This window comes from Acanthopagrus latus, chromosome 11 (genome assembly GCF_904848185.1).
Source record: "Acanthopagrus latus isolate v.2019 chromosome 11, fAcaLat1.1, whole genome shotgun sequence".
NCBI classification, from domain to species: Eukaryota; Metazoa; Chordata; class Actinopteri; order Spariformes; family Sparidae; genus Acanthopagrus; species Acanthopagrus latus.
In genome coordinates this window covers 28987106-28998392 of record NC_051049.1, presented here as the reverse complement: position 1 = coordinate 28998392, position 11287 = coordinate 28987106, and the positions used below count along the sequence as shown (strand labels likewise).

General features: G+C 38.5%; 1 long non-coding RNA gene across 1 annotated transcript; it reads left to right on the top strand.

The window, feature by feature from the left end:
• Positions 1-2: 2 nt before the first annotated feature.
• On the top strand, positions 3-1159 carry LOC119028953. Its single transcript, XR_005077861.1, has 3 exons — positions 3-345; positions 639-696; positions 968-1159. It is a non-coding gene; the product is annotated as an uncharacterized LOC119028953 (long non-coding RNA).
• The last annotated feature ends 10128 nt before the right edge of the window (positions 1160-11287 follow it).

Below are 11287 nucleotides of genomic sequence, written 5' to 3'. Positions count from 1 at the left end.
GAAGCTTCGTGGTTTTTCCTGCTGGCTTTCCAGTCTTGGATAGCATCTCTTAGAATAGTTTGCAGCTAGCTAACCAGTCAACCATAACTGTCAAAAGGAGCTACTGTGGAGAGTTAAAAATCACCACCAACACCTGTCTCTGCAGTGTCCACTTAGTTATATACAGTTACAGGGACTGTCACCAGGTAAAGTCTGGATATCTGAAGAGTCTGTTGACGCTGGTCAGTGGGGCTGAACCGCTCTGTCCCGGCTGGCGAAGGGGAGACGAAGCGCAGATGAGAGGGAATGTGAAGCTCTAAGCCGTTCAGCAAAGATGACCCCAAGACGTGCTGGAGCCTTTTTTAAGTAGGTTGAAATATAATCATAATTGTCTTATATACTCATATTCCACTTCTTTTGACACATCTGTACAATATAATGCCATCCAGAACAGCAACATTGCCATGAATTCTGCTTCAAAAAAGACATAGTAGTTTTTTAACGTTGTCTGGGGAAAAAAACGATATATATTGTTATGTGAGAAACACTGGAGTATGCCATTTAATTGATTTACTTGTCAACTGCATAGCTTCTCCAATTTTCTTCATGTCCGTTCTCCATCTCTTATCCATGTCTGTCTTTGATGTGTGTGTCCACAGATTATGTTCAGTACCAGATGCCTTGTACATCAACCTCCTTTCCTTTGTTTGCATTTGTGTAAGTATATGAAGATCTTATTCATCAATAATATCAATGTTGTGGGTCCTCCTAAATCTGTGTATTTGCCCATTTAAGTTACACTGCAATCCAATATATATGTAGGTCTAAAATAATAGACAGTCATTGTCTACTCTTTTGTTATGATAGAATCAAACACAGGAGTATGTCATTTAATCAATTTACTTGTCAACCACATGGCTTCTCCAATTTTCTCTATGTCTGTTCTCCATCTCTTATCCATGTCTGTCTTTGATGTGCGTGTCCACAGGGAATGCTAGGTGCCAGTTAGTTACCTTGTGCATCAGCCTGTATGCTACTTGAGGACTGCCCCCCTGAAGACCTCCCTTGGGCCACATGCAAGTGAGCAAACATAATTTTTCTGGAAAGTTGAAAGTTCAATAAAACTATTTTCTTTTTAAAAATAAGCATCATGTTCTAGTATTTGAATATATCACTTAAAGATCAGCTGGAACCGACCGCCCACTGCCTAATTTACCTGGGAACAATTGTATAAGGGAAGTACCGGCACTTATTTTTTTCCACTTAAAGCACTGGTCTGCAGTACAATAGGTTTTCAACTAAAGTGGGCCTGTCCGAGCTATGAAGGTCGTGGGCTGAAAAAGAGTTCCACTCCTGCCCGGATGATAATAATAATAACAATAACAACAACAACAACAACAACAACAACAATAATAATAATAATAATATGTTTTAAGGGAGTCTCCCTTTTACACTGCTTTATATATGCTTTCCCATCAGCCTAGGCTGTTCTTTGGGTTTAGTTTTGAGCATGCTAAACTAAAATGGTGAGCATGGAATACACTTGCCATGTATTAGCATGTTAGCATTAAGATCAAAACACTAATGTGTGTAAGTACATCTACACAGTACTGTATGATTAGTTTTGTGAGCTTTTGTCACTGCTTCTACTGCTCGGCAGTGTCAATGTTGCAGTATGCAACCAAGCCACCCAGTTATTTACTGATTGATGGAGTGAAAATACACACATACGCAGTTAAGATGTTCATTAACAAGCAGGCAGACTGAAAAATGTTCCTTATAATTAATGTCAGACACATTTGCACATTAAACAAACTTAAACTGCCTCCCAGTCAGGTTACACTCTGACTTGTACATTTGATTGCTTATGTTTTACAATATGTAAAGCATCAGCAGTCAAATTTAACAAACTTAGTCAAACTTTAACCATCTTAATAATATTAAGTTTGTTAAGAGAGGACTACTGCTTTTGCAGAAAAAATAGTAGTTAAAAGCCTTTTGTGTCACTAGAAGAAGCTACATGCTGGGTAATGTAGGCACCAGGTTTTGAAAAGAAGGAAGAATGTGTGGAATAAAAAAGGCAATATCTCAAGATCAGAGGACTGCTTTTCAAAACCTGGCACCTACATTATCCACAATACAATTGAGCAAATAAGTGACATCCATGGAGGTTCCAGAGGTTGTCAGTCAGAATCAAACCAGTGACATTGGCCTAACATGGTGCTTTATGTGTCATAGCCTTCAAGGAACCTGTCTTCACAGTGGTGGCTATGACAGGATCATAGTGAATTAAAGTGGTGTTTGCAAGAGATTTGGGCACTGATCTCCCTCCCTCTTGCTGTCTCATGGACGTTATCACGCCAGGAAAAAATATCTGTCTGGGTATTTCCATTTTATGCAACTTAATACTTTCACTATTCAGCATTTATTTGACAACCTTAGTTAGTAGTTACTTTGCAGATTCAGATTACTAAGTGTTTATAGGATATTAACTATTACATGTTACCAATCAGCTAGTGCTGTGGATGGGAGTGTGTCTTAAAATATCACAGGTAATCGGAAAAAAACAAACAAACAAAAAAAATCGCTTAAAGAAAGGCACAATAACTGGCCTACCCATAGTGGTATGCTTTCAACCATAAATAAACAGATAATATGAATAATGAAATTGAAATTGTATAAGTAAATAATGGGTGTCAACCGAGATTGCTTTAATAGTTCTGATACTGATAATTAATAAACTAGCAGAATGATAACAGGTAAGTGGAACTGATTGTATTTTTACATAAGAAATAAAAATCTTCTAAAATAACCTGCGTTGGGAATCGATGGTTGGGGGGGTGTGGTTACTAGAAATTAAAAATTATCAAAGTTAAATCAATGCAAACTAACAAAAAATATGATTTCATCATTGAAACGGGGTACCACCCTGGAATCAGGGACCAATAACCAGACCAAAACAGTCTCAAAAGAAGGGTTCACTTTAAAACGTAGATATTTGTGCAATATTTACAATTAAAGGAACAGTGAACGAAACAAACACAAACACAAACATATGCACAAAAAATTACAGAAAACTGCTATGTTCAATATATAGAATTTATTAACAGAAGCACATTTATCAAATCAATAATACTTTCAATAAACAAAAATCTATCACTTAACTAAAGCAGTTAACTATGTGAGAGAGAGAGAGACAACAAAAGAGCCCAAATGGTGGCTGCAGTCCAAGACACATGATGGCAGAGAGCCAAAATAGTCAATAATCACGGAGTGCTCCATAAAAGGACCACAAGATGGTCAAATACAACTTAGGAAATTCACTTTCTAAAGACTACAACTCTGATCAGGCATGACTTGGAGAAGTCACATGCAAACATGAATTCTGAAATTATGTTTCTGGTTTTACTGAATCATGTATCTGGAATTCAAAAATGGTAGTCAATGGAACGAACACAGGGGATTTGAACAACAGCGATAGTTACAACACCGTTGGCTTCATGTGTGCTTATGGATACACACAACCAAAGGATATCATTCCAAAACCACGATGCATAATATAATAGGAAAAGGGTTCCCCACAAGGCACACATATCAAATGTTATAACTACGTTATTAACCATAGGTCGCCACGGAGTTGCTCATAACATTTATTTGTGTCTGCGTAACCCCTGATGTATGTGTAGGTGTGGGTTATGAAGGTATTATTGGTGCAAAAGGTTTGAGCACCTGTAACAGAGGAATTTGTAGTTGTGTACAACATTTCAATATGTGCAAATCTGATTGTGAACTTGTGTTCAAATGTTGTAGAATATTTGGTGCAAAACATATTTGTGCACCTGTAACAGACAATGTGAACTTGTGGACAACATTTCAATATGTGCAAATCTGAATGTGAACTTGTGCAATAAATGTTCAATGCATGTCAAATAATTTATCACGAAATACGTGTGTTCTTTTAAATCACAAACAAAAAAGTGTGCGAATCTTCCCCACGAGTCACAGATTCTGTTCAACTACAAATCACGAATCCTGCCCCTCCACTTCCTTAAACTACAATGATAGACTACTGAGATATGTGGTGCAAAACTATTGGTGCATTCAGTCTATGGTGCAAAAGGCGGGTGCTGAGCTGAGATCGACTGATCCCACAGCCAATCAGAGGAGAAGGGCTTTTGTCCCACAGCCAATCAGAGGAGAGGGTGGATTCAGCACATGCTAAACTAACAGCAGCAGAGACAGCGTCTCCTGCTAGCTAGCAGTGTAATGATTGTTCAGCGGTGGGTCTCGCTTGCACTGTTTTGTAAAAGTGGACATGTCAGCTGGCAAACTTCAAGCAAACATGACAATATGTGTTTCTATGCTGTAGCTCCCGTCCTAGCAATGAGCAGTTATTACAGCAGCTCCCTTTAGCTTCACCGAAGTTAGCTTTGGCTAGTGTCAAGCCCGTAAAGCCAGCTGTGGTTCGCGTTAGCTTGGTCAAATCAGCCGCAAGTTGTTTTCTAGTGCGCAAATCTACTAACATATCAGTCCTATGAAAATTACGATACTTTTACAGTATACAATTATTCCTGGTAATAAACTGAAGGTATCATGAAGGTATGTGTCCAGATTTAAAGTAAATGACGACATGAGGACAAAAATAAAAAAGTTTTCATAAGTAGTTCATATACCGCTGGACTCAGTACTTCCTAGTCTATGAGCATGAATAATATAAAGTATTTTTACTGTGTACTGTTCGAGTAATCCTGTGTCAAAATCCTGAGCAGAGGACAAGATTAAGAACTTCCTAGACTATGTGCATGAATGATATGAAGTACTTTTACTCTGCGCTTCAAGTAATCACGTGTCAATATCCATTACAGAAAGCAGGTAAAAGATAAGTCAAATGATATCCTTTGTGCTTACCAGGGGTGGACTGGGATAAATAATCGGCCCTGGCATTTTTGGCTTAGACCGGCCCCTCATGATTAGCAGGAAACATCCGAAAAAAAAAACCCTGTAACTTTTTTCCTTTAGGTTTATTAGAAATGTACAGTTTCTCATTACTTTAGAAGTCTATCAAATAACCATTGTGGAAAGCAAATAAGTACATTTACTCAACATAGTTCTACCCCCTTAGGTATATTCTATTTCAAGCATAATGTATCATCAACATCCTAAATCTCAGAAGTTTAGCATCTTTTGTTAACTCTACCACTCCGCCGTCTGCTCTGTGTAGTTCAATTGATTCTTTTATCCTTTTTTATTGAAATCATCTCAAATATGTATTTTTCTGAATTTCCCTGAAATAGCAGCTCAATTCTAGTTCTTCAGATTAAAAGGGGCTCCCTCCTTTAAATAGCTACTAATAACTAATAACACTGTTATATCAGGCTAAAGACAGGCTGCTTTATGAACTCATGCAAAGCAACTATGTCTTAAAAGCATTTGACACCGCACTACTCGTTTTCAGTGTGGGCATACCTTTTGCTAATAATACTTTTATCCTTTTTTTAATTACACTTATTTTAGTAATGCTTAAATTGCAAAAGCTTTTACTTATCATTTAGCAGTTTTAAAATTGTTTTTTAAAAACATGTTTAACCACAGCACAGAGGGTTCAAATTCAAACTACTATGCAGCCTTTCACCTTTAACCTAAATATGTAAAATGCTATGATGGAGCCTAAAATGCTGCTCATCTAACACTTAATTTGCTATTTTATCAGAATAAGGTGCTGTGACTCCCCCCTCCCTCCCACATGTCTGTGATTTTAGCACATTTTGAAGCATATACAGCAGGGGTGGGGAACCTCCGGCCTCTGGGCCGTATATGGCCTGTGAGACAGTTTGGTCCGGCCCGCGAGGCAATCCATAAATACATTCACAAAAAATTAATTCAGGAAAAATTATTTCAAATGTGCAATTAAATGCCCCCGGGGCGGGTGTCTGTCTTTCCGGGCCATGATCAAGGTCACTGAACACAACATCAGTGTAACTGTCATCGCGTGTCATCTCATCGTGTCATGTCCTCAGTGACTGACAGGTGACAACAACGAGAGGAGTGTTTGCTAAAACGGGAGATGGCGAGTAAGAAAAGAAAAGTTGGTGCGGAGTGCCGCTCTTTCAAGGATAAATAGACAACTGAATTCTTCTTTGTGACAGTGAAAGGCAAGTCCGTGTGCCTGGTTTGTGGGCACGCTTTGGCAGTAATGAAAACTCAAACCTTGAGCGTCCTCATAGCCCGAAACATGCAAAACTGGATGCGTTGAAAGGACAAGTGCCCTTGGATAAACTGCCACTCTCCGAGTTTGATTGGCCAGCAAGCAGTTTTATCCAAACCACGAGCAGACCAGGACAACGTGACACAGGCTAGCTTCATCGCTGTGAGTGAGATAATTGCTAAGAAGCTGAAACCTCATGCCGAAGGTGAATTTGTGGAGCTGCGCACGCCAGAAAAAAATCGAGCTGTTCTAAAGTGTCATTTTATCTCAGAGAACCATCTCAGACTGACATGGCACAAGACACTGGAAACTCATTGAAGGATTCTGCAAGAGATTTCCAGTTTTTCTTTTCATAACTGACTCCGCTCAGGTCTGACTGACCCAAACCTGGACAACCAGCTGAGAGTGGCAACGTCATCACTGCCACCTGACATCAGTCTTGACAGTAGACAACCTTATAATGTACCTTGAATCATTTCAGAGCATTCTGATGTGAAAATAAACAGATACGGCCCTCTTAAATCACTCGAAAAATGACATCGGAGCTATATTCAGCCTGCTTTCAAAAGAAAACTCCCTCCTCAAAACTCCTCGAATTTCAACCTCTTCTTGTCCCTCATTCTTTGAGCTAGAGACACCATTCCAACTTCAAAAGAGTCACAAGATCTTGAACTATTGGTGATATATTCAGTTTTCAAAAAATCTTGTTCGGTTTTGAAATAATTACAGTTTTAGTTTTACCGATTTTTAGCCTGTCCTCTGAGCCCACCCTAATGGGTCAGCTAGAGTGTGTGACATCAACTGCTGCTGATGCTGATGAGACAACTCAGATCTGTCACTTTCAAGTGATTTAAAGCTGATATATGAGATTTATGAGAGCTGTTTTTTTTTATTTAATTTTAATTAATACTAATATGATTTGAAGTATATTATAGGTTATTTACTGCTTAAACTGCCAAACATCAGTGAATATAAAAACCAACAGGAACAGACAATTAATTGGATTAAACCCCTAAGATACACTGAGATGGATGAAATTAAAATTGGCTAAAACATTAATTAATAGTCATGATATTTGTGTATAGCAATTAAGTTAAAGAGGCCATAAAAATATGTTGTCAGCTGCTCACCATTAAAAAAAAAAGTGGCATGGCCCCTGAGGGATGGTATGAAACCTGGAATGGCCCTCGATAGGAAAAAGGTTCCCCACCCCGATACAGTGAGATTCTTCTCTTTGCACGCAACTTCTGTGCACCCAATCTCTTTCTCTTTAGTTGCTCCATGTTGCCACTCTCCCTGCTTAACACTTTGAAACTAGCAGAAGGTACAGGAGACAGCGCAGAGAGGGGTGGGGCCGCTGTCATACTATATCTTGATTGGTTCTGTCCACTGTCTATAGTGAAGATGGACCAATGGGCCGCTCCCTCTAAATTGTGCACTTAGAAAAAAAAGCGAGGAGGGCTGACAGATTTCATTGGATAAGCCCAATGTCCTTCAAGAAAATCAACCAATGGGCCGTCGCGGTCGATAAAAAATATTTATAGTGTACTTTTCTGATGAAATAATTACAGCCCGGCCCAAAAACGTGCGTCGGCCCACTGAGCATTGCCAGGTACGCCAGATGGCCAGTCCATACATAGATATGACACATGATGTTAAATAAATGATACAGAGAGTTGATTTGGAAAGGAAACTGTTAACTGTGTCACTCACTCGTCCTGCTTTTTACCTGCTTTCTCCCATCCCTGAGACCCGTAACCAGTGATGGGAATAACGGCGTTACTAACGGCGTTACTTTTTTTCGGTAATGGGTAACCTAACAAATTACTATTTCCATCGTTAAAACGCCGTTACTGTTAATGACACTTGAATGTGTCGCGTTACAAACTGAAGCTACTCCTTGAAGTTGTTGTCGTCCCACTCGGCTCTCAGCCACAATGCTGCAGCTTTGGTGAGGGAGGGAGGAGGGGCGAGACAACCGCATAAGTGATGATGATTGGCTCTCTAAGGTAGAGGGAGAGTTCGTAAGCCAATCAGAGGCAGTGTTCAGTTTACACACAAACAACACACGCATACAGCAGCCTCCCACAAGCAGGTAAAGACATACCTGTGTTCTAACATGGATGATGACAGACTGAGAGATCTGGGTGTTTCCAGCGTGGGGTCCAGGCGAGCAAAGTCCCTGGACATGGAATATTTTGTAAATCGATTTAGTGCAAACCACAACAATTGCTGAATGCAGCTGTTGTGAGATGTATGATAACAGATATTTTATCTGTCAGAGAAAATTCTTCTAGTCATGTGTACTTTTAAGGGAAATTTGCACTTAAGGGTTTCATTTCATATTTTTTCTGCATAACTATTTCACTTTTGTATGTACTTTGAAATGTAATTTTAATGCTTTATATGTACTTTGGAATGTAATTTTAATGCTTTATATGTACTTTGGAATGTAATTTTAATGTTTTGTATGTACTTTGGAATGTAATTTGTAACTGGCTTGATTTGACTGAATATTGAATTGAATATTGAATATTACACTGAATATGAAACCAAATATTGTGGAGGTCTGTGATTTAGGTGACCTAAATGCCCCTATATTTCCTAGTGAGACATTGCCACCCCAAGATGATCACATAACCATCCTGGCCACCCCACAGAAAATTTCCTGGCTCTGTTGTTTACACTGTTGATGATGATAGCAGGCCAGGTGTGGCTAACGTGAGCTCCGCTAACAAAGATCGACACGGAGCCGTCCAAGCAGCTTAAGCTGGATTTTTCTGCCCCAGCTTCACAAAAACTTGTGACACAGACTGAGCTGAATTCAATGACGGCAGGTATGTTGCTGAGAACATGCTCCCACTATCAACAGTTGTTGTTTCCACCATGCAAGAAAGACATTTTCTAAATACATGGATGCCAAGTACGCTGAAATGAATGCCAAGCTCAAAAGGGGGGAATAATTAAAAGTAACGCAATAGTTACTTTTCCTGGTAACAAGTTACTTTTATAGTGGAGTAATTCCGTTACTAACTCAGTTACTTTTTGGGAGAAGTACCTAGTAACTATAACTAGTTACTTTTTTAAAGTATCGTGCCCAACAGTGCCTGTAACACCGGCATGGATGGCAAGTCATAAACAATTTACACTGCACCTTTATCATGTTGTGAAATAAAAGCTAATTATTTTATAGTGATAGATTTACAAGATTATTTAAAAGTATATGTTATTATTGGTGTATTATGAATGTATAATCATTGCAAAACCTCCCTCTCAGCCCCATGTGAGGGGTTGGTGTATTTTCTCAAGCTTGAATTTGAGGGTTCTGCCCTGATGTTGCACCTGGAAACTGCTGGAGCTTCTCTCCCAGTTTGGGGAGCACACCGGGATCTTTTTGGTCTCCACCTTCTACCAGTGCTGTAGTGGTCCCTGGAGAAGTGGGTATACTCTCAATTTTTGCACTTTCTTAATGCAGCCAAGAAAAATGCCCCATTTTAGAAACAGTGACATGTAAGACAACTCTATTTAGTGTGCCCAAAACTCCAGTAGTTTTTGCTCATTGTCACATAATCTCTGCTGCTTGATCTCAGGGAGGAAGGATTATGAGATTACTAAACCAATACTGGCCCACAGACAAGTGAGAGACAACTATACATTTTGTGTGAACTATTCCTTATTCCTCCTTAACTCTCCTTTGTCCTGACACCTGGACTTCCCTTCCTCATAAACCTCCTACATAAAGAACTCAATGTTAATATTCCTGAACACGGCAGTGTTGAAATATTTGATGTAAACTTAGACCAAAACTTAGACCAAACTTTCTTTTGTTCTTTTAACTTTTATTAATTGTTTTACATATATTCTGTTGTTCTGTTCCAGGGGTACTCAAATACAAATCTTTAAGGGCCACAAAAAATGTTTCAATGACTCAAAGTTCCATGTATTGAGGTCGGTCAGGCCAAATGCAATAATACTGTAATATTCAAAACAAAATGTCTTTTTCATTTAAAACAACAAAATACAAACTAAAATAAAAAGTAATTTCCATTTTAACATAAATTAATATACACAGTTGAATATTTCCTCTTTTTGTTTGCCTTCAAACATTGTGATCATCACTTCAGTCATGCATTATTTTTATTTCATTGTGTCATAGATGTGACAAGAATCCTTCTTGCAGCTTGATATGACGATTTCAGTGCATTTATTTGTGTTGTGCTTATCTCTGAATTTTGAGGAAATGTCTCTTTAAAACTCCTACGCTTCGTCTCATAATGCCGTTTCCAATTGAAAATCTTCATCACAGCTTCTCCTGGCATATTGTAATCCCCCATGTGGACTGTGGTGCAGTGACTCTTGGGTATCCTGTTGGTGTTGGTAATTATGGTTCATGAATGTGAATAAGATTGTTTTCATTCATATTCTTTTCTAGTTTCTGAGAGCAGTAACAGGAATGAGTTGATAGAAGATTTTCTTCATTGAAAAGAAGGTTTTAAGCTCCAACAAATAGCTTTAAGTTACGTAAATGAACACCTACATGGCAATAATGCAAGAATATGAATGTACTTCTGTAAACTCGAAGTAGTGCATTTAAGGATTGAAAGCTAGTTTTCTATTTCCCTCCTGTCACATAACTCCACTTATGTGACAGAAGTCAGTCGACCTCTTCCTTTTTGCCATTCCTGACAAAAAGAATAATGATGATGTTGAGTAATGTCAAAATCAGTGGATGTCTCTAGGAAACTATCTGTCAGTTACCGTTAACTTTAACTGGCTTGCATTAACTTTGTTTGCCACCTGACTTGCTTAATATTAGCTGACATAACACAAAGCAAGACATAGTTTAGTTATTTACAGACAAAATTCTACATTATTAACTAGTTAAATAGCTGTTTCATACACTGTATGAAAAGTGGGATTTTCGTCAGTATGAGGCACTGTAGATTGTCGTGGAAGTTCAGGTTCGCATTACTAACTTATTTTTTGTCTCAAGTTTACAAGTTGTGTTTGAATGTATATATACATTTATAATGACCAGGTGACCAATAGTGACAGATCACGAGAGGCTTTTCTTTTTTGAAAGTAGAGATTTCATCTAATTCC